Source organism: Emydura macquarii, unplaced genomic scaffold (assembly GCF_026122565.2).
Source record: "Emydura macquarii macquarii isolate MOO-44397 ecotype Brisbane River unplaced genomic scaffold, CSIRO-AGI_Emac_v2 contig_1644, whole genome shotgun sequence".
NCBI classification, from domain to species: Eukaryota; Metazoa; Chordata; order Testudines; family Chelidae; genus Emydura; species Emydura macquarii.
The window spans coordinates 19,121,883-19,145,944 of NW_027131781.1; the positions used below are offsets into that span (position 1 = coordinate 19,121,883).

Sequence of the window (24,062 nt, forward strand, 5' to 3'; positions counted from 1 at the left end):
CTTCACATTACACATAAAATATAAGCGCATATAACCCTTACATTTTGATTGGAATTGCATACTCACCAGAAGCACCTTCCCAGGCATCACGCTCAGCCACCATGCTGTCCTTTGACTGGTTGGACTGCTCTGGGGTTAGAAATAGCTCCTGGCTCTCAAAGAGGATAGATCCCCTGCTTGCCTGTCTCCCATTCTCCTCCTCCAGAATGTTCTCCTCGTGGTTGTCTGAGGAGGCCCTGCACTCAGACTCCTAGGAGGTATCCATGCTGCGTTTGGGGATAATGGTGGGGCGCGCTGCCGAGAATCTTATGCAGGTCATTGTAGAAGCAGCATGTCTGTGGTGCAGAACAGAACGACTGTTCGCCTCACTTGTCTTCTGGTACGTCTGCCAAAGTTCTTGAATTTTCATGCGGCTCTGCTGCATGTCCCTACTGTAGCCCTTCTCCACCATGCCCCATGCAATCTTTTCATAGATGTCTACGTTTCTTAAGCTGGATTGGAGCTGTACTTGCACAGACTCTTCTCCCCAGAGACTGATAATATCTACCACCTCCTATGTACTCCAGGCTGGAGCACATTTGGGGTGCAGAGTCACCATAATCAACTGGTCTGGTGAGCTCTCTGATGAAACATGAAATGGGAATTCAAAATTTCCCAAGGCTTTAACAGGGGAGGGGCTCTTTCCTGTGCACCTGACTGCTGTGCAGCAGAGTTGAAAACTATCTCCAGAGCAATCACAGCCAAACATTGTGGGACACTTCCTGGGGGCCAATTCAGTCGACTTACACAATGCTGAGTCTACACTGCCTCTCCGTCAACCCATTAACATCGATTTAAGCTCTATGCCTTTTGTGGAGGTGGAGTAATTAAGTTGATGTTACAGGTGAGTTAGGTTGGTGGAAGGGACCTGGTAGTGTAGACACATACATTATTAGGTTGATGTAAAGCAGCTTCCATCGACATAAGTTTGTCGTGTAGATGAGGCCTTAAAATAGAGTTCTGGAAAATTTCCATTATCATTTAAGCAGAATTTTTAAATGATCACAATCTACATGCTGCAGTATACTTTGGAGCAAGCCAATAACAGTGAACAAGACACCACTAAACATCCGTACTTTTCACAAGCCATCTATATAAATGAAACCCAACTCACTAACTTGGGTAATTCTCATTCTAATAGCATCTAGGGCTGACCACAAATTGTACTGTTGCTATCAAATCACGTATAAGTTTACAAAGACTTTTGTCCTGTTTCCAAAATTTGTGTGGATAGTATAGGTTCTAAAATTCATCAGTAAGAGATGCCACATTAATTGGGCTAAGATGATCTAGACTGCAGAATGGTCTTCTCTGCCTGTATACCAGAAATAAAGTTGAGTTCTGAGCAAACCTGGCTTAATTTTTGGTTCCAGATGGAAATACAGGCAACTGATTTCTTTCGCATGGCTTTGTCACCATGCAAAAACTTGATGGCCTCAACTACCTTTTGCTTTGAGTTTTTGGGTATGTACAAGATTCACAACAAAATTTGGGAGATTGTAACCTACATGAGCTGCACCAAATTAAAAAAAAAAAAGTACACCAACTCTCCGTAAATTGAAACTGTGCCAATTCACACATCTCTACTCATTGTTAGCTCACTTAACCTTAACAGCCCAAGTTACAGAGCATTCCTGTAAAAACAGGTTCTTTCCTCTAGAGTTAGATTTACAATGTGAAAAAGCTTTCAATGACATTAAAATACAGTTTTAACAATAATAATATTTTAGTTTAAAATTATCTTTAACATTTTCTGAAAAACTATCCTGAACATGTTGGAAAACTCAATACATGTACAGTGTATTTCTTTAAAAGAAAAAAGGGTCCTTTTGCTGGGTTAATATTTCTTTTTCTATGCTGTAGTGCTTCTCTCATAGTCCTTTATCTCACTGATATAGTAGGAACAGGTCTTAGGGCTGTATGTTCAAATACATTAGACTTCATGATGATTTTGTTCTAGTTGCTTAGCTCATATTAAGGCTGACTGTCTTTGTGGGGGAAAAAGCTTTTTTGCCACAACATTTTTAACGTTGGAAAATAAAATAAATATACAAATAAAGTGACTGAATGTACGAGAGTTTGTGTATAGAACGCAGAACAGATCCCACACTGCTGGGTGTAGTGGAAGTAGTCCTATTGCTTTCAAAAGAATTTCTCATATCAATAGAAGTTACTACTTGTGTGAGCAAGTGTTTGCAGGGTTGTACTCTAGATGTGTCTGGATATGAGTGAAAACAAAACTTTGGATAGAGATAACAGGATTACAGTCATAGAGCGAGCTGGCACATGCACTATGAAAGAAAGCTATTCTGACCTAAGTTTGACCCTGCACTTTTGTAGACAAGGCATTCTAATGACTGCCTCAGCAATCCTCAACTGGGTGGGCCTTTTGGGAGATGCTGCTAGGCTCCACTTTAGCATAAAACTGCTTGAGACGTCATTTAAAAACAAGTTTATTGACAGTGATATTAAAATGAATGTAATTTTTACCAGTACATGCAACTTGACATCCCCAGTAAAAAGTATAAAGCTGAACATTTGTTTCCAAAACGAATATGATGTTAGGACAGAACAGTGTTGCTGCTTTAGCTCCGAGGCAAGGCTTCAGTTGCTGAATTGTGTTACTTGAAAAGCATCCACCATTCAGCCTTATTAAAAGGTCTTTTCAATTAACCGAACAGCTGTGTTTGGGATTACAAAAACAACCACAGACCTTCTCTGAGCCACAAATCGACCATTAGACATGCAAAGATTTTCACCTCTCCTCAGATCAAGATGTTCTGAGGTTCTCCTAGCCAGCCTACAGGACGCAGGGTTCCATTTTATGAAGTTAAACTACTTTAGTCTGTGACCTTTAAGATGAGCAGTTTGGGGAATTTCCTCTCTTGCATCTTGTTTTATTCATTGTCCAATTCAATCGTTAAAACAATTAGGTTTGTGAAATGCACTTTGTAGAGCTTGTGAAAAAGAAATGACTGTTGCGAAAGGCTCCTTATTTTTACTGCAAGGCTATGCATGACATTTGCATAATATGATATCAGAGGAAACAAATGGCATCAGCAATAAGTGTATGGAGACAAGTGCTAATGCTGTGTAGAAGTGGGAAAGATTGCATTGCTTCAGAGAAGTTGTAGATCTACATTTTGGAAAGAAAAAAATCAGAATTTTTCTCTAGAGAAAATATGAACAAAGACATTTTGAATCATGGTTTTTTAAGCGTTTGTTAAGATATTTCAAGATCTGATATTGTACATTAATAAAACATGCAACTAAACTATGCAATCAGAAAGGATGTCATTCAGAGCCATAGCAGGACATGGACTTGTGCAAGTAATTCCATCTATTGCTTGTGTTCTGTTTACACTGTTATATGAGTCAGTGCACTCAATAATGGACAATGTTAGACAATAAAATACAAAACATATGCACCCACTCCTGAAAACACATATGACAAAGACAAGTCATTGAACAGATCTGGCCTAAAGGGGACATGAAAAGGAAGAAATCCTGGGCCTGTTCCTGCAATCCCAACACCTACAGAACTGCTGTTGAAATCAATAGGAGATGATGGTTAAGGCACTAGTCTGGCACTCAGGAGTGCTGGGTTCATTTCCCTGTTCTGCCACATGCTGATTGTAGCCTAGTTATCCCATCTCTTTGTGCCTCAGATCCCCATTTGTACAAAGCGGGCACCAATACTTGTTCGTGTGTGTCTGTTTAGTTAGAAGGGGATTTTCAAAAGCACTCTGCATTTGTTTACTTTTGCTTCCATTGAAGTCAGTAGGCGTTTTACCATTGACTTCAATGGGAACAGAGTTAGGGGAGTTCTGAACACTTTTGAAAGTTCTACCCTTAGACAGCAAGCTCTTTGGGGCAGGGACTGTCTTTTACTAAGTGAATATACAGCAGCTAGCACAATGGGGTCCAGATCTCCAATGCAGGAACTGTTGTAATACAAACACTAAATAATACTATATAGGGAGGATTTATAGGACCACATCTTCTATCACAGAGGGCTACAAACGTACTGGATTATAATGAATCAATGATGTGTGTGTGCTTTCTAGGGGGTATATGTTTGCCACTTTATTATTAAGGATCCTATAGCAGAAGTGCACTTAGAACTACGCAGCAGCAGCTCTGAGTTGTATTGGGGCCAGCGCGGACCCTCAGAAACAGGCAGAACCTAGTAGTTCTCTAGTGCTGGAGAGAACCTGCCCTAAAAGCTACTGATTAGAGGGATTACTCACACAGGCAAATCTGTCATCTAGCTTGCACAACACTGATATGGTGAGCACAGATAATTATGCAATGGGATAGCCTTGTGGCAGAATGCACAACGCCAAAGCAGGAAAAAAATAATAGAGAAGGGTGGAGTATTGGTCCTGAACAATTAACGCAGATTCATAACGCATATGTTACAAAGTAGGCAAACTTATGGGGCAGAAAATGCAATGGTTCACTGATCTTAACAGGACCTACCTGGTACATAAATTAACTAGCTGCATATATTTTTAATTAAAAGGTATTCTCTCTAAGGCCCAATGCCTCATTAAAAACTGTACTGTATTCCCATTGTCTTATTTTTTTTAATGACTCCTAGTTACATAGCTCTTAGACCTCAGCAATTGCCATCTTCCTGCTCTATTGAGATTTCCCAAGATGCACTAGGCTAGACACTTTAGTAACACTACTGATTGGCGCTGCAACCATATAGCAAAAGATGCATCAGTTCATAGTCATAGATTCAAAGGGCAGAAAAGACCACTGTAATCACCTAGATTAGCCTCCTGCACAACCCAGCTGTAGAACTTCCCCAAAATAATTCCTAGAACAAAAATGTTAGAAAAAAAACCAACTTGATTTAAAAATTGTCAGTGATAAAGCATCCACCATGACCCTTGGTAAATTGTTCCAGTGCTTAATTACTCTCACTGTTAAAATAGTGAGTCGGTATGGTGCAATCCTCTAAATTTACCCTTTTATTAAAAATATTATTATTCACAAATGTGTTAAGGAAACAAATGTAATAGTTTTAAAAGGTGATGAAATTCCAGTTGATTAAGCCTAGCTAACAATTCTTCTGTTCATGCTAAGGCTGGGATATTTCTCTAAACCCTTCCTCAAATATTGATTCAACCATAACATCAAACATGAATTTTTATTTTGTTACACCTATACTTTTTCTTAAACATACACATTCACATGCCTAATGCAAAAAAAAAAAAATCTTACTCTCCTTTTATGTCCCTATAATATCTCATCTATTGATGGTGCATAGATTCACAATTGTATATAATATATATTATATATTGACTATATAATATATGTCATGACATTATAGTGAGAATGATGCCCAGGGCACAGTCATTCACTGCTTCTTCTGGATTATTTTTATACACTAGTCAGATGCAGCTGTACATATGGTCCCACAGGGAGTACATCCAGTGTTCTTTCCCTTTCAGTGGTGCCATAAATACAGCTAGAAGCAAAATACTGCACATAAAGTAACTATGTCATTTTAGTAAGGAGTGAAGAATGCCACAGATTTTGGTTGTCTCGATTAATTCTTTTTTATAGCATGTTGAACAAAGGGAGGTTATATTTTGAAATAGTTCATTGTGTTTGTCTTTCTTCAGATAGGTAAATTTCTCCATAGACAGAGTTTCCCATATGGTAGCTTTGTGAACCATCTGGTTATTGAAGGAATCTACAGACTTTTTCACTCTGCTACAATTATGATCTGAGTTGCAATTTGGAGGAATTGTAAAGGGAGTGGCAACTTTCCTCTGCCTTCCTTTCTGCATACTTCCATCAAAGTTAAGTTGTGGTATGTTAAAAAGAAAGGTCTCCCTATATCTCTTGCATGCATGCAGACCAGCTGGACTTTGCAATTTCATATCTTACATAGCTTTACTAACATTGTCACTATGGGCATATTTCATTTTTTGTAGTTTTGATGAGCTCAGATAAAATCTAGACAATACAGTGTTTGATAGAAAACTGGGAGAAGAGGGTAAATAACAAATTCTTTCCATTCTTCAACAAAATTTCAACATTTTCTAAAAGTTCTAATGTAGTACTTGATGTAGTGGACCGGAATTAACTCCAGCGAAGGCAACAGCATGAAATTACACCAGTGACACAACTAACCCAGCTGTACCTATAGACACTTTGAGGTCTTCCAAAAGGAGCTAGGATCTGATTTTATAGTCCCACTCATGTCTTCAAGACTCAAGTGCCTTAGAACTATTGCAGATTGCATTATGGAATTTGACTGATATATGAAGATATTGAGAGCCCTCTCTATTCCCTATAAGAGAGATTGTGACACTCTTACCTACACAGAATAGTAACGTACACCTTGAGTAGTTCCAATGAAGTCATCAAGCGTACTTAATGAGAATAAGGTATCATGATCTGGTCCTAAATACAGACAGTGTCTGCAACCAAAAGGATGGAAAGGAACAGTTTCTAATGCATCAGAAGTTGCAGCTGTAACATGAGCAGGTTGTGGATAACGAACTTCTCCTGCCCTTGTCCTACACTACAATGCCAACAAGTTACAGTGCAGTATGTCTGAAAGAAGTTGTATCTTTGTGCTGAATCTTCTGTAAAATATTCATTGTGTGTTGAGGTGCACAGAGTTCCTTTTTTTTTTTTATTTATGGAATCAGGAATTCTTTCTGCTTGTATTTCAAATCTGGGCTCAAGTATTATGTACACAATGAATCACACCTCCACTTCTAGATGTCATTACAGACAGTATATTTCACGTGGGTATATCTAAAACCATTTCCAGGTATTGGGTGTGGGGAGGCTGGTGAGGGGGAGTGAGGAAATGTCAATCAGTTGGGGTAGATTCTGCTCTCAGTTACACCAGTGTAAATCTTGAGGAACTTCAGTGTGCAGAGCTAGGACAGAAAGAGACAGGAGCTGGCTGGCTGTTAGGTGCTGTGTTGAGCATTCACTAGAAGCACTGGGCCAAATTCTGCCCTAACTTGCACATCATGCAGCCTTTTTGGTCTCTCCCTCTTCCCCCCCCCCCCATTTTATTTTCCCAAGAGACTATTTCTCATTTCCAAAACTTGATTTGCAAGCACATTTAAAAGTTTCACTTATTAAAATGTAATGAAATGAGATTTCCCTTCTAGCCCCTAATCTGAAATCCACATTTATCTTTTTCTTTAAGCAACAGTATTTTGGCAATTGAAAAGTCTCAAAAATCCAACAAAACCCCTTATAAAGCAATCTGGATTTAGCAAGAAAGCTTTGTCAAGTCTGGCTCAGTGGAGTTAGTTATCCTGGTTAATTGGATCGATGGTGACAGCTGTAATTACCAGAGATGAGATTGCTTGTGCTGTAATTACACTTCAATCTTCGGTGTCAGCTGGACTGTAGAATAGATACTGTAGATTCTCCCAATTAGAAACAGGTTAAGAAGAGCATGGTATTTCTGTGATAATCATGTTTGTTATTGTATAGAATAAAAATATATGGCAGCAGCTAAAAGAATTGTTAATCTGAAGCAGTTTTGCTGATTCAAAGGAATTAACCCACAAAGCTGTACTGCTACGTGGTTTCTCAAGATAACCACAGTATAGAGGAGCTAAAGTTTTTCACCTAAATTGTTGCTAGCTATTTGTGTTTGCTCTGATATTCTTGGACATAGCACTATAAAATATCAGTATTTATAAAATAAAGAAGATCTCCTTTCAAAAACACACACAAAATATAGGAATCATTTGACTGACTTTCTTTTTTTTAGGTCCATCATATTAAAGCTTTTGCTACCTGTGTGAAACCTGCTCAAAGAACAAGCAAAAGGAATATGAAAAGCATTAGGGTTTGGCATTTGCTTTAAGTTTGCAAGACATCAACAGTTGATACAAGTTAAAGTATAAAGAGTGCATTTCAAAAGCTTTAGTGACGAATGCTCGTGTGCAACTGGATGGCTTAAACATTTGTTATCAGAACTACTGCAACTGGTGAAGATGATATACAGCATTACTTCCCAGAAAAATTGAAATAGTCTACAATCAGTAACAAGTATCTGTGGGCTTTTCTGAGGAGCAAGAATTATATATTTCTAGGATTAATTTTTAAATTTCTATTGCTGAGTTCAGCCCACCCCTACATATATCTCAATGTATTTAGGTTCCAGTAAGGATATTGCATGTGCTCTTTCTTCAAGGCTTGGCACATGCAGAATTATTGCTTGTTTTTCAGTTTACTGATTGAGAAAAATGAATTAATCTTGTTGGGGGGAAAAAAGAGAGGGGGGAAATATCTTTTTTTGACCCAAAATGTTAATCTATTTTTTGATATATCAAAGACTAAACAGCCCCAATGAAAGTAATGTATGACTTTGTAAGAGAAATATACCCCATGCACCATTTAAGTCTCATGAATGCCATCACAATAAAACCAAAGTGGGATTTAAGTGGTGCATAGACCTCTGCAGAGGGTGAATTTCTCTCTTATGAGGAAAGTTCCTCTCTTTAATTTTTAAAGCCTCAATTTTGTTTCCATACAGATATCACATTCATCACAGTAAATGCAAAATTGGGTCTTGCCCTTTAAACCTTCACAAGGAAGTATGGTGTGTAAGACTACTTGCATCATGTGGGGAGGGAGAGCAAACTTTGCAGGACTGCTACCTCTCTTCCTGCACAGAAGATGGGGAGTAGTGGGAAAGGAAGAGGAGTAGGCAGAAGGAAGAGTAGGAAGGGGAGAAGGGAAGGGGAGACTCTAAATGTGTCCAGAGTGGAGAGAAAGGTACTCTGTGCCACATAATGGACTGGTGCACATTGCTTCCCAACTGGAGCAAGGAGGAACTCAGGGACTGAATTTTGATCCTTACATAACAATTTGGTCTCTGGTCCACTGCTGGAGCACTGCAACTATGCACTGCCCCTTACTCCAGACTAGTGATAGATCCACAACTTAGATATTTCCCCTCATCTTTGGGCTATTTCTTTTCCATTTTAATGAATCTTTCTAGTCAATGGACTTCTACAGAAAATAGCAAATTAGGAAGTGAAGATAACTGTACCTCACTGGAACCTTAATTTGATTGAGCCCGAATCCATTTACAATACTATCAAGATTTATGATAACAATTCTCACCATAATTTGTCTTTGATTAAGTTTTAAATTGATATTAAAACTGACATTTTTGTTTTGTTAAATTTTAGAATGGTTTCCAGTTATACTTGTTTTCTTTCTTTCCTTCTCACTTACTGTACATATATCGCCTTTTCTTTCCAACAGTCTAAAAATAACCTCAGAGATTTTGGAGGCCTATCTTATTTCAAGGCTCCAAATGATTTTCTTCTCTATGATATTGTTATTGAATCTTATCTGAAATGCATGCCTTGATTTTCAAGATATTAAAAATCTAGTGCAAGTACTAATTGCTACAATATGTAGTACTTTTCCTCAGGGTAAAAAGCTCAGTTTTACATTTGAAAATGAGGCCTCTCAGGCAGTGATCAAGGGAATTACTTAAGTATATGCTTAATTTTACTCATGTGAGAATTCCTATTGAGGTCAATGGAACACATGTTTAAAGTTACGCATGTGCTTACTGCTTTGCTAGACTGAAGCCTCAGACATTTCTAGAGATTTTAATATTATATTTGAAAACCAGATGCTACCCATTTTGGACAACCTTTTAGTAACAATGGAGCAAAGTGTCCTTTGTTCAAACTTCAGTCTCAGAAAGTGAGATGAAGACATTTTCAGCAACTATTTGTTTGATACTATGTGAAAGCTGAACAACCTTGTTAATTAGACAGCCCTGCTGGAGCAGTGTCTAAAGTGCATTGCAAACCATAATTAAAATACGATATTACAGCAGTATGTGGAGGTAACCTTTTTTTTTTTAATTTAAAAAGCCTCGAGAATAGACTTTCCCAAAAGTGCACGGCTGTACTACAGAGACGTTAAAAAAAAACAAGAAAGAACTTGTCATGTGACCTAGCTACACAAATTAACAACTCTCAGTTCCATTAAAGGATTAATCAGACTGGAAAACCAAAGACAAAAACTCTCTCTCTCCTGCAAAAGATCTGAGTATTCAGCCACTACATTCCATTTTATGTTTGGCTTCCCAGTTCACAAACACAAACAGCAAAAAGTAACTTTTGGGAGCTCCAGAACACTCACGCTAATACACTGAGAAAAGATCTTATTTGTCACGGCAGAAATACACACAAGCCTGATAAAAGTATTTTGACCACACTGATCCAAGGCAATGAATATTAAAGCAATGCTTACCTTTCTCAGGGGGCTGTCTCTTCAGAAATAAAACTAGTGGGGAAAAACAAAAGAGAGAAACAGGTCAATTCACATAATTGTATTTGTTGTGGAAATACATTTGTGGTGACTTGGCCATGAAACTATTACCTTACTTACAACTGAATTAATCTGCTAAAATTTTCCAACTAATTCTCTGGGTAGTTTTCCTCAGCTACTTTTTACAATATTTGTTCAAAAAACACCAAAAAAACCTTGCTGGTAGTAACTTGCTTAGTTTGCAGAGCACATTCCTTATTTTCAACTCACTCAGCAAGCTTAGAACAAAGCACACAGATGGATACGCTATTTTGATGCAATTAAATGTATATATAGACATTCTTACTATAGTTTCAGAGTTTGTACAGAAACATTTAGTTTAAAAATAACACTGAGATTATCAATGTTGCAGGAGCTTTAATTACTGTCAAAATGTGCACACATTTTCCTGAGATCCTGTTTTTGGCTTGAAGACTTTCCTGCTTTCTTTATCCAAAGAAGAAATGCTTTCACACAATTAAAACAATATTTCTTTATAGAAAACAACATACTGTGACATAAAAAAATGTTGCAGTCAAAACTATTTTAACATTGGATATACCAGAAAGCATTAAAATAGTTTGGAGTCCAAACAATTTTTTTAAAGTCATAATGTGTTGATAAATTTTATTCAGAATACCTTTTCTTACAAGGCAATTGTGATGCATATTATTGTTTCTAATTCAATATATATTAGCATTCACAGGATAATTTACCTCAAAAACTGAAAAAGGAAAAACATGGACGTGTGTTAAAATCCTTTTATTTAAAAATAAAGAATGAGTTTTACGTTACACAGAATTACCCTGTTTTTATTAGCTCTGTGCTTTGTATTTCATGTTCTGCTACTGAAACACAAAGCTTTCAATGTCTTTCATACATTAAATATAATCAAGACATTAAAGTGACCAAATCTTTTATCGTAACGTACATATAGATCAACTTGTTTGTGCAAATTAGGGGAATTTCCATGAATACTAATGAACTAGTGTTGTCTCTTAATAAAGCAGCAACATGTGCCAGAAATGGGAAAAAATGTTTCTTTTTGTAGTTTGAACTTTAAAGTAATCTTCTCTCAATTTTCAGCCGATAGCTTTCAGAATTAACCTTGTATTCAATGAGGACAATTCCCTCTGGCAATATCTGCACCGAGGCTGCATTACCTTTATAGTTTAACTTTTATGTATGTATGAGAAAGTGTTCTAACCCCCAATACCTTTGATACTTTCAGACTGAACATTTGAAAAGTCTCTCTTTTTAAAAATCAAAACTGAAAGGCACAAGTAAAATTCTTTTCTTATAGGATTATTAGATTAAATTTTGCCTGCACAGTCCTGGAACACAGATAATTTGATATACTTTGAATCCAGACCGTACAAAGAACCAATCCATCTACCAGGCTACCTACCCAAGAGCTAGAGTGGTGTAATCAGAAGGACACATGAATCTTTCCAGGAGCTGTAAGATGAAGAGTCCAAATTTTAATTATTCATTACATGGATATGTCCTGGGAGATTAGTACTCATCATCATAACTTGTCACAAAACTGTCCGGACAAAATTTATTGCTACAGCTAATGCTATTTTGTTAAAGCACAAAAAATTGTGACATGCCATATGGCTACACTCAGTAATAATGGAATGCAAGATTTTTACATAATGTCCATCTGATTTCCCTCTCACTTACACCAATATAAACCAGGAATAACATCACTGAAGTCAATGGCATTGCACCAGTGTAAAACTGGTGTAAGTGGAAGGAGAATCAGGCCCCTTATAGCCAGCACAGGAGGCAGTATCCTGCATCTATAGGTATATACAAAACATAAAACATCCAGTGTATGATATGTTTTGCTGAGGTACCTGACAGACAAAAATCTATGTATGTTTTCATAGAATTATCCCTTCTTTTACAGAATGTATACTCATGCATTGGATAAAAAAGGATGAGTCCTGTGCAGTGATTAATATCTAAATACTAAGGCCAGATATATCCTCCACTAACAGAGACAGGGAAATATACAGTTTTAAAATGGATAGTGGAAAATCAAGTCTGTGCCACATAACAGACCTGGAGGTTTGTGACTCAGACAATCAGGATCTAGGAGGGAATCTCTGTTCAGACAGAGCTGCTGGTAGATCTACCAAGGTGAGCGCCACATTTCTTGGAGCTTCTATGTACTCTTTACAGAGTAGAAAGATTTCTAGGTAGAGAAATGTTGGCATCAGAAGAGAGCGTGGCATCATAAGATAATTCAAGAGCTGGGTGCCCAGGAGGACAATCTGATTTTATTATCTTTACATGTTACTGTCAGAAACTTTTTAATATGCAGGCTACTGTGGCTATGCCGATTTCCATTGTTTGCCATAAGTTTTACAGAGATAACAGGCTGTCTTCTACTTTGAGACATACATCATTTCTCTTGCTGGAAAATATATTTCATCTGCTTCTTAGAAAATGGACATCCTAAGTTGCAGGTGTCATCTATGTTGAGCTGTGCCTTTATTTGTCTCAGGATGCTGCTGAAATGTTATAAAAAGTGGGTACTAAGAATAAATCTCTGTCTGGTTTAGGAAATTTAAATTTAAATTGGAGCATAGCCAATGAAGCTGGCAGAAAGGAAGAGCTTTCCATGCCTACCAGTTCTAACTTATTACTGTTGGAAGTGGGAAGGCATGATTCTGATCTCATTCCAGCACACTTACAACAGCATTAGTTGACTTCATTGGAGTTACTCCTGACTTATGACTATGTCAGAGAGATCAGAATCAATGCCTGTTGATTCGTGCTTCAAGTCGGTTGAAGAAAGGGCCTTCATCTTGAACAATGATTAATCCTGGCTTCAACCCCCAAACAAATGGTCACCTGATACACTGAGTAGAGAAAGATCCAGCAATAAGCAGCAACCACAAAGCATCTTTCTTTTTCTTTTTAAAAAGGAAGTGAAGCTCTTCATATTGAGAGGAAGGTTGGCCTGGTAGTTAAAGCAACAGCCTGACGGGGTGTCATGACCCCACAAGTCTTAAGCTTGGGTCTGCAGGGCTCCTAGGTGACTGTTGCTACCCTGGTCCTACCTCGCAGCTGGCTACTAACCAGCTCAGCAGGAAAGATCAGGAAGAGCAGGAAAACCTGAAGTTACATCAGGGAGGGCTTCCCTGGACCTGACTGGAGGTACATCCTGAACTCTGATGAATCAGAGCTTCCTATTTAAACCCAAAGAGAGGCACAGGAAGTTGTCTGCACAACTGACTTATACCTGGCTGATGCATTGGACCATGGTTTCCTAACCTGCTCCTGATCCTTGACCTGATTCCCACTCTAACTGCAGTTGTGATCACTACAGCTGGCTGCCTACAGCTCAGCTCTGACACCGGGTAATTATGGGCAAATCACATTAATCTTTGCGTCTCAGTTTCCCCCTTTGCAAAACTTATTCATCTCAAGAGGTGTTGTGAGGCTTACATCTAATATCTATAAAATGCTTTGACCTCCTCAGATAAATGGTGCTAGTGGAAGTTTAAAAAACAACATACAAAACACAAAGCCAGAATGGCAAAACTGCTACTCCAAATACCTCCATTCAGTGACAGGACAGAAAGCAAGGACTGGGTAACAGGCCAGAGGAAGAGAATAAAAAGTGCCATGGAGTCACTGACTCATTGGTGCCCTAGAAGGAAAAGATCAGCCAGATCTGTAGAAGCAGGTATTCTTAACCCAACTTCCCTTAGCACAAGGGGCATCAGCCTCTTTTACTGTTCATTTCTTACCTTTTCGTATATAAAAAGGTAAAATGTAGAAACACTTCACAACAGAAGTGCAACAGAGGAACTCCAAATTGGATAGTCTGGGCTCTGGCAGCAGAGGTCAGTGAAATTGCTGTTGAATGAGCCCCCAGTAAAGCTGCCTGACTCTCAGGAGCACAAATACATCTCCTAGCCCCCTTCCAGATTGGCGTCTGATTGTCACTCACAGGGAGGCCCTTTTATACTGCCAAAGCAGAGTGCAAGGGCTTAGTGTAAATGCAAATCAGGCATGCTAGCCCTCAGACAGGCATGTATAAAGACAACAGTTACCCAGAGCAAACAGAGGTGATGTGTAAGGTGGTATTGATTACACATTGGTAAAGAAGTCCTAGGGCCTAGGTTATGGTAGTGTAAGTGGGCACAATATGCTCCTGGGAAGCCAACAGAAGGCGTAAGAAGTTAAAGTATAAGTGACCTACTATCACTTACACATCTTGCACCCTCCTGCTAATTGCTTTTCTTCCTACACTTCTCTCTTCTAGCCATTCAGCGGATGTTACACTAATTTTAGATTCTTTATGACTTGAGCCTTGTCTACACTAGACATGTAATGCACCATTACTGCTGCTTCACCAGTGGATGCTTTTGTGTAAATGGGGCACAAGATGTGAGGATGCATACTAGAGGAGGACAAGCAGCAATACTGTAACCACACTTCCTTCAGGAGGAAGACAGCCCCAGTCAGGAGCTCTGCTGGAGGAAATTACTCACAAAATGTGGCCATAGGTATGATTCCCTCTCCTCCTCTCCCCCCGGCTCACTTCAAATGCTCGTGTATTTTTTCTTGCACTGGGCACTGCCTTTTTAGGATAAGAGTGCTGTACGTATTATTGTACAGGGCACTGCACAAACTAGAATGAGTGAAAAATAACATCCTATTTGCTACACTTCTCTCAGCTACTGCTCACAGCTATTTGTTAAAACAAATTATGTTTTTGTGTGTCACATAAAGTACATAGTTTGTTGTTCATTAACCCCTTGCTTCTGCAGACATATCTCAGTTCTGTGCTAGAATTTGAGTTTTAATACAAAATAGAAGGAAGTTGTGGCAGAGGCATTCTGGTGCCCATAGTTGCTTTTGGAAGTCTCACAGGACAATAGAGAATTACCTGTCTACTCACACCACTCATCCCTGTTTCAACAGTCATCTGTTGAAAAACAGTCTATGTTCTGGGGAATGGCTGGATTGAAAATCCATCTGTGTTTCAGTGCCTGAGGAGACTAAACATTTTACTAACAGACACGCTTTTTCCCCCTTGATATTCCATAGCATGGTTGTTCTGAGGCAAGTAGGAGTTTGATGAGCTCAGGGTATAACAGTCCTTTTAAAATCAACACTTATCCACCAAAACTGGGGCTACCAGGAATTATATTAGGCACAGGAGCCACTTTTTAATGAACTGCCCCTGACAAATCTGATTTACGGATTAAAATAATAATGTGGAAGTATTAATAGAAAGTATGTATTTAAGGGTGAGATGTGCCAGCAGTAAAATTTCAGATGCTTTCCTTATTAGCCATGAACAGCAGCAAAATAATACAACCGCTAAACACTGTAATTAATAATTTCCCCCTATAACCCATTAAAAAAAATCAGGGCCCCTTTCAAAATATGTTGGAAGATGACTTGAGCACAGCATTGTGTCAGATCAGATTAGATTTCATTTGGGCACTGGAAAAGGATCAGACCTGACAGACAGATGCAAAAACCACAAAGCTCAGAACATTTAGCAACATGGATTCAAAGAGTTACCATGTGGCTTGTTGTTCAGGTGTTATAATCTATCGTGTATTCATCATGAGGTACTGCACTGTAAATATTTTAGTCTGGTGCACGGAAGATATACTCAGTTAACCAATCTAGTGTTTGATTTTATGTGAATCTCACCATGACTATATAATATATTGCCTATGGAGAGCATCTGGTCCAAAATCTGCAGGTAGGATGGCCATCTGAGAGCTAGTTACAGCTCCTTGATTCTCTGGGCCAACCTGCACCAGCCATGGCCCTAGAGAAGGTTAGAACAGCTAAGTGGTTGCTATAAGCTGTGCCAGCTGGTTACAGTCACCAACAAACCATGTGTCAACCATGTGCTACAGCCACCCCCCTGAGAGGTTCCTTATGCTAGGGGCTAAGGAGGGCTGTCTCTACGCCCATTGATGACACCCCTAAAAAGGGAAACAGGGATTTTCTGTTCTCTTTGTGCCACAAGAACAGTGCAGAGGAAGCAGAGAGGGGCCACAGAACCTGGCCCTTTCTTTTTGCACTCAGTTATATTTAAAATTATATACTCAAAACATTGTTTTTCCCCCTACCAGAGTTTTATAAAGAACTGTTTGATAAGTTACCTCTTGAAAGCAAATCTTTTAATGTATAACGGGACTCTTTTTTAAAACGAAACACCACTGATTGATTCCAAACTCTGGCATGATGCTGAAATAATTACAAATTTCATAAGATATTTTAGTGACAATTATGTCATTTTTAGGGCCCAGTTTAACAAGCAATATGCTCATCTTCCACGCTATGGAAACCTGCTCTAGACAGCAGACTCTAGCTTTACAGGCCTTTGCCATATTTGTGCCTGTTTCCATGGCATTAAAAATGAACTTGGGTTTTTGGAGAAAGTAAAAACCCCCAAAAGGCATTCTGAAAGAAATAGGCATATTTAATTTGGATAATTGTGGCTCTGATGCTGCTTGTGTGTAATCTGCAGCTTCTGCTCATTATATCCTGGCTAGGAACTGCATATACATCATAGCCACTAAGAAACAGCTATTCAAATAATACAGTATTCTCTGTAACTTTATTCCAAGTAATGCATCAAATCCTGATCACCTTGCTCACGTGACTAATGACAAGTTAAAGCACTCACCTATCAATCTCAACACTGTGTACAATGGTGGGTATGTATGTTTAAGCCCAATCTACAAATGGGAAAATCGAGGCACACGGGGTGAAGTGATTGCCTAAATTTAAACCGTGTGGCAGTAGTAGAAATAGGAATAATTAATACAATAGGCTTATACTACTCCCAGCAATGACAGAATACTCAGGGTCTAATACTGGTCTCACTGAAGTCAATGGTAAAAACTCCTGCCTATCATGTACCCTATTCCCTGAACCGTGATGTCATCAAAGCGGGCATTTGCATGTGTAGAGGAACACAACTGGACCCACATCTGTTCCCTATAACTAATTCCACATCATCAGGTTATAAAAATGGAATATCTTAGGCTGAAATGGTACATACTTTAAAAAAATCCTACCCCCACCCCACCTGCTTATGGCATTTTCTGACTAAAACTGAAAGAAATAATACCGTATGGCTGACAAATTTCTTGTTGTAAAGGGCAGAACACTAGGGCTTAGATGAAAATATTTGAGCTTGAAAATTGAATAATCAATTAGTATCCTACTGGAAAACTCACCCATTATGATCCATCAGGAGGTATTTGGTGCTCCCTCTCAGTGTCTATGGCTGCAGGGACCATTTTCAAAGATTCCAGGTAAGCACTTACCCAGGAGAGTATGATAAAATCATATTCATTGTTTTATTTTTAAGTGCTTTTCCAAGATGTTTTTCTGTACAGAGGAATGAACATAGTGCAGCTAAAAATGGAAACACTGGAGTAGGTGGGAAAGTCATTCTCACTGGGAAATGAACTCCTGACCTTTTCAATAAAAGGTAAAGCTGAACTTGTATGAATTTGCATACAGAACTCACTAAATACGTTATTGAGCAATAGCTCAAAAGGGCAATAAAAACAGAGCCAGCTTGACAACAGCTCAAGGTAATGCAAACATAACGTTCCACGTAAAAAAAACCCCAAAACAAAACAGACTTTAAGATGACAGATTTGGCTGTGCAGTAACAGTACACGTGAGCACAAAGAAAGTCTCAGAAGGGTGTCAACATTTCTTGTCTTATCTAGTGCTCCCTATATATAGATATATACAAAATATGGAAGCAGATTTAAAACTGGAAAGTAAATTTGAAGCATATCAGATCCCTTCACAAATCAAGAGGAAAGTGCCCCAGCTCAGACTATAATATAAGGAGTGAGGAGTAAATAAACTTTAACAACATCAGCACAGTCTGAGGATGACATCAAGGCACCAGTTCCTTTAGTCTGTACATTGGAATCTCTGTGACTTGACAATATTTGGTGTTCTGCGGTGCATTAGTCAGTTAATGCTGCGCTTATACTAGCTTTACTGAATGAAGAAGGCAACATGCATGCCTTCATTTTTCAGTAAAAAATGGATCTGCATGTCTAGACCTGATTTTGTAACCTAGATAGCAGCTCCTCAGACTGTTTGCTTTCATTCTAATGTCTTAAAATATTGCAACCTTCAATACATGGAATGATGCTTTGCTAGAAAATTTGGCTGCCAACTGGAAAACAGGCTCTTGTAAAACAATTTCTTGAAATGTTACACAAAACAATGGTTCTATACATCTTGAGTCTTCACTTCAGCAGTGCTTTTGCATATACTTTATATGCTGGCCTTTTTCCCCCTTTAAACACATACAGGGGTTCACTGGCTAGAGTGGAGGAAACTAACACTAATTAATCTATTAAGAAATAGATTTTGTCTAGAAACATTATAAAGTAAAATAATATTCTGGTAAAATAGATAAAATAGTCTTTGGAGCTAATTAATAATAATGATTTTATCCTGCTCCCATCCATCACTGATTACTTTGGGGCCTAATTCATCATATCCTACACAGTGTGCAGTTTTTTATACCAGTGCAAAGGCAACATAAAAGGTTACCCAATCAGAATGGTGGTGTTTTGCACCCACAGAACTAAGAATAGGAGGTCAGAGCAAGGATGAACTAGGACTTTGATGGAAGATGTACGTGCTTATCAAGGTCAGTATCCAACCCAAACTGCATTCTCTGTTTTACCCAAACGACTCCCCAAATTGTACTTTTACATTTTTTTATTTATTTATTGGTATATAAACTGATATTTATTCAACTATTTATTCTCTTCTGCTCAACAAGAATACTGGTGAAGTGGCTGCCACATGACAATATATTTAAATTTATTTTCATGATAAAACTTAGTAGGTCATCCGGTTTTTAGTATGGTATCTTCATGAAATCATTTGTGGTAATAGTGCAGACTAGGAAAAATTAGCATCTTATTCCAATGATGACACTTTTAAAATATTTTAAAATTGATACACATTAATTGTTGAATGTGTTGATTGAAGCAAGACCTTTCCTCATTGCAACTTAAAATTGATTTATAGAAAAGCTATATGTACTGTCCACATTCCCTTTAATACTGATTTTCAAGTGTGATATTCAGCAATTTAGGGTTCCAGTAGTTTAATAATCTCTCTCTCTCTCTCTTCTCCCCTGCCCCCTTTTCAGTTAGTATAAGTATCTACAGCTGTGTCAGAAACATTTTTTTCTGTCTCATGAAAATTTTCTGAGATTTCAAAAAAGGTTGCCATTTGTAATGGGACAAAACCAAGACCTTTTAACATTTTCTGGTGAAAATCCATAGCAAGCGAGTCCCCAGCCAACAGTCCAGTGGTTGGGGCTCTCACCTATGATGTAAGAGACGCAGGTTCAAGTTCCTGCTTTAAATCAGGCAGATAAACTGGGAATTTTTTGACAAAACTATAGGTCTATAAATATATCACTGGGGGGGGGGGGCGAGGTCATAATACACAAAATAATAATGAAAGGAAACTAGATGTGGCCTTGTACCAAACACTCTGATAGTTCATATGGTCCCACTGAGCTATTATTACTTTAGAATATATTTTTACAAGCAGAGAGTCAAACAAATTAAGTGGTAGTTATCAGCAATGAGATGCTATAGCAAAACAAATATTTGCATCCTTAAAAGCATAAATGAAAGCTCCACAAGTACCATCCGAAGCATGATAAATCTATAAATATTTTCACTTACAACATCTGAAGCATTAGATATATGAATAAAATCAAGCATGATTTACACATTTGAAATCTTTCTCTTATATTCACTGCCTCAAAGCTCCATTAACGCAGAGATAAGGTGGGCCAATAGTGCCTTATGCCCTTTTAGAATGTCAAGTGCTTCGATACTTAAACCTCCAAAAACCAGGAAATGGAGAGTTAAGGTAACATAGACTTAACTATGTATTGCCTAGTTTCCAGAGGTTTAAGTTAACATCCCTGCAATGCAACTTTAATTCTGCCCTCTTTGAGCAATGCCTCAACATGCTAACACACATATTAGAACCCTACCCTTACAGATATTACTGAACATTTGAATGGAGCACATGAGCACTGCTGAAGGACAGTCTCACACCTTCCCTTTGTTAAGGCAAAACTCGAGTTTAGATCAGGTGTAACAAGCAGGAGCTGCTTACATTCAATCATGAAACTTTTTCCACATGCACCACCCTTACCCTGAAGAGTCTTGCAGAGACAATGCTTTCAACCTATCCCTCACCAATGCCATGTATGCCACCAGACTGTTGACAATCTCCATGGCAAGAAGATATCCTGGTTCAATTCTATAGAATTCAGCACTGAAACGAGACATGCTTGATCTTTTAAGGTACACTTGCTTCTTTCTTCATATCACAGTCACAGCAGTTCCAACCTTCTTCAGTCAATCCCTCCATCATTTAGTCCAGCTGCACCGAACACAGTGAATGCAGCACTGCATGCTGATAAACCCTGGAACTCAGATCTGTGGAATACAAGTTAACACAAACAATGGAACACTCATTTCATTCGTTGTGTGTAGTTTCTATGAATTATTATGGCACCACTCTTATTCGCTACTGTCAGTTCCAGGGGGGGAAGAGCTAAGGTTGTGTTGTGGACACAGCGTGTTTCTTAGTATTCCCTGATTTTCTGAGGTTTAAGCGTAGCTGATCTCCACATTCTGGAAGGGTGTGAGGCACCACCACTGGGTAACATGAATGCTGCATTAACAAAGTTTTAGGCAGTTAACACTGACAATGTCCTTTTGAAAATGTTTAGCAACCAAGAGTGTTCTGTGATCACATATTTTCCTAAATTTATGTTCCATTCATTACTCTCATCATTTTCCCTCTAAATTCTGATTATTGTGACAGCTTGTGAGGGCTGTTTGTGGGCAGTTCTTTGCCAATTGAGCTAATACTAAGTGACGAAGAGTAGAGTAGTCTGCAATACAGAAATAGTTTAAACACAAACGGTGTTTTGAAGAGGACTTTGAGTACAGATGCTCCATAAAACAATATTTGAAATCATATCGTACGGAAGAGTTCAGCTTTTTGGGAGTCTGTACCTGAGGAACTCTTGGACCAAGTGACCCCCTACTTGTTCCACTAATTCTACCTCTGTCCCTGATGAGGAATAGCAATTTTCAAAACCCTCTGAGTATGCATGTGGATTTTAGAGCAATTTGAAATAAATATTGACTGAAACCAGAAACTTTGCTCTCAGGAAAACCTTCCAAAAGGAGTGCCTGCAAAAAGAAAACAACTAACATGCACCAGGCCTATTCTCATACAGCTGCCAAAAGGAGGACTCAAAATCACAGCCACAGGTGCAGCTCAGATTTAATGGCCATTGCATACCACCTTGAACCACACCGTTACTTTAACATCAGTGTGCTTGCAAACCCTGACTTGCAACAGAGCCCTCATCCTGCTGCACATTTGCAAATGACATTATCTGGCTTGTGACACACTGTAGATCCAACTTTAACTTGAATAATGTTAAAGTATTGTTTCATTAAAGGGCCAGTGGGTTCTAGACACTGATTCATCCTGACCTGGCAATATCAATTTGCAGAGGATAAGAACCACAAACTGAGCCCCAGGTGTGTGCAAAAATACTTAAGAACCGTAACATTTTGATGTCATGTGCTTTTTAAAAATTTTTAAATTGGGCTGTATCTCAAGTACCTTGCTCAAACCACCTCAGACTGGGACTACTAATCCTGCCTCGGACTCCCCTGAGACACAACAATTTTCAGACAGTCCAAGTATGCAAGTGAATTTTAGAGCAGTTAGAAAAATTGACTATTAAAGAATAATCTAGTTTTTGTCCTTGTGGAAGGTGAGTGAATTCTGAAGTCCTGTTTTGTCACTGATTCTATCTGTGCAGCATCTGATTGCTGGACACTCCCCAAAACCGGTCCATCCACCCATAAGCTTCAGACCTGCCCTGAAAGGAACAAGTCTAGGGATGGGAATCTTCATATCCTTTAAATACGTAGTCTAACAAATGTTCGAGTGATGTTGACGCCTGCTGATTAGGGCCTAAAGTCAACTCCTCATTTCTCATGGGACACTGAACAGCCACCTGATGAAAATAACTTTTGTTCCTTGCCAACCTTGGGTGGATTCAGATTTGCATCCATTCCACCCTATACTGCTCATCACTACTGTCATCAGTATGGTCTCCAAGAACCTTGATACAAAAGCTTCTATAGTCAAACTACCAATTCCCTGAGCTCCCCAGTTACCCTTAAAAACCCTGCCTTCAGCCTTTCCTGAAACAGCTGCATTGTCTCCTCTTGTGGATTTATTATATCCATCCAGCAATGTACTGGCACATTTTTTACTGAAAATGAAGTTCACATTTTCTTGTAATTTCAAGAATTCTAAAACACACTTAGGAAATTCCCTACTTATATTAATCTATTCCAAAAGCCCAGCAACTGTAGGTTCACTGGGGGGAACAGCAATATTGCGCTGACCATTTATTCAACCCTCCTTAACTTTGCAAAGAAATCTAATTGAAAACTGTCTAGGAAACACTTTTAATGCTTCACTTTGCTATTTTAATATTAAATGTTCTGTCTAATTTACCAAACAACACATCAAGAAACATTCAATTATTTGTTTCCTGTTGATCATTAAGAGACAGTTTGTGCTGGCCACATGCAAGTATGGGATGCAGGGAGGGTGCAAGGAGTCCTCTCTGCCTTGTGCCTCTCTATGGGGACCAAACAACCCCAGTCCTTGCACTCAGAGTTCAAGGATCATTGGAGACTGGAGCCTATGGAGATAGTAAGCTCCCCAGGGGCTTAGGGCTGAAACTATGTCACTCCTGATCCCCAGACAGCAGAATTAGCTCCATGTGTGATTAGAATCACATACTGTCCCCTTATAAAGGATATAGCAGAAGCTGTGCTGCTCCAGAACCACGGAGCCTGACTTGGACACTATGACACTGGGAGCTATGTGCTTCTGCACTGCCACTTTCTGCTAGGCTGTGACTTAAAGGGCCAGGCTAACCAAAATGGAAGAAGCTTTACAGTATTTAATATGAATCTATGAATCTTTTACACTGACTTTACATGAGTCACTCAATAGCAGTAACATCTGAAAATGTGATGAATAGCCTAGTGTTCTTCACCTGCAGAGTCTTTCTTGACTGCTATGTGCACGTTCCCTGGTGTATCCATGTGGTTCAAAGATGCGGAGGCCAAAAAGTGATTAAGTTAGTCCACCCAGAGCTGTTTATTTGTAGTGAGTATTTTATGATAATAAAAGTTACAGAAGCCAGCAGCCCCCTCATCTGAGCACCAGCTAGCTCTGTAAAAATAAACCTCTTCGTTCAGTGCACAAGTTCACCACATTTCCCCCTAAGTAGTTAATCAACTAAGTTTGCATTTGCACTGTGACTATTTTATATAAATTTGCATTGTGACTATTTTCCCTTTAGAATGTTGGTGGATAAAAAAGTGCTATTGTTAAAAGACTACCAAATGTGAGTGAATGATGATTTTCAAGCTCTCGCTCAGCAAATCAAAATCAATTTTCACTGGAACATAAAAAGGCACATCTCTTTCCTCAAATACCTATCCTTCCAAAATTCAGTTTCCTACCCTCATCCACTGTGGGTTTAGAGTCATTCAATGATA

The 24,062-nt window shown here is 38.7% G+C and overlaps 1 long non-coding RNA gene across 1 annotated transcript in view; it reads right to left on the reverse strand.

Annotated features, from left to right (window-relative positions):
* Nucleotides 1–2,507: 2,507 nt before the first annotated feature.
* Nucleotides 2,508–24,062, reverse strand: part of LOC137158353 (uncharacterized) — a 178,341-nt gene continuing 156,786 nt past the window's right edge. Inside the window, exons 5-7 of the long non-coding RNA XR_010921382.1 lie at nt 11,786–11,835; nt 10,321–10,353; nt 2,508–3,175 (exon numbers count right to left, since the gene is read on the reverse strand). This is a non-coding gene — a long non-coding RNA (uncharacterized lncRNA). The remainder of the gene's footprint in view (nt 3,176–10,320; nt 10,354–11,785; nt 11,836–24,062) is intronic.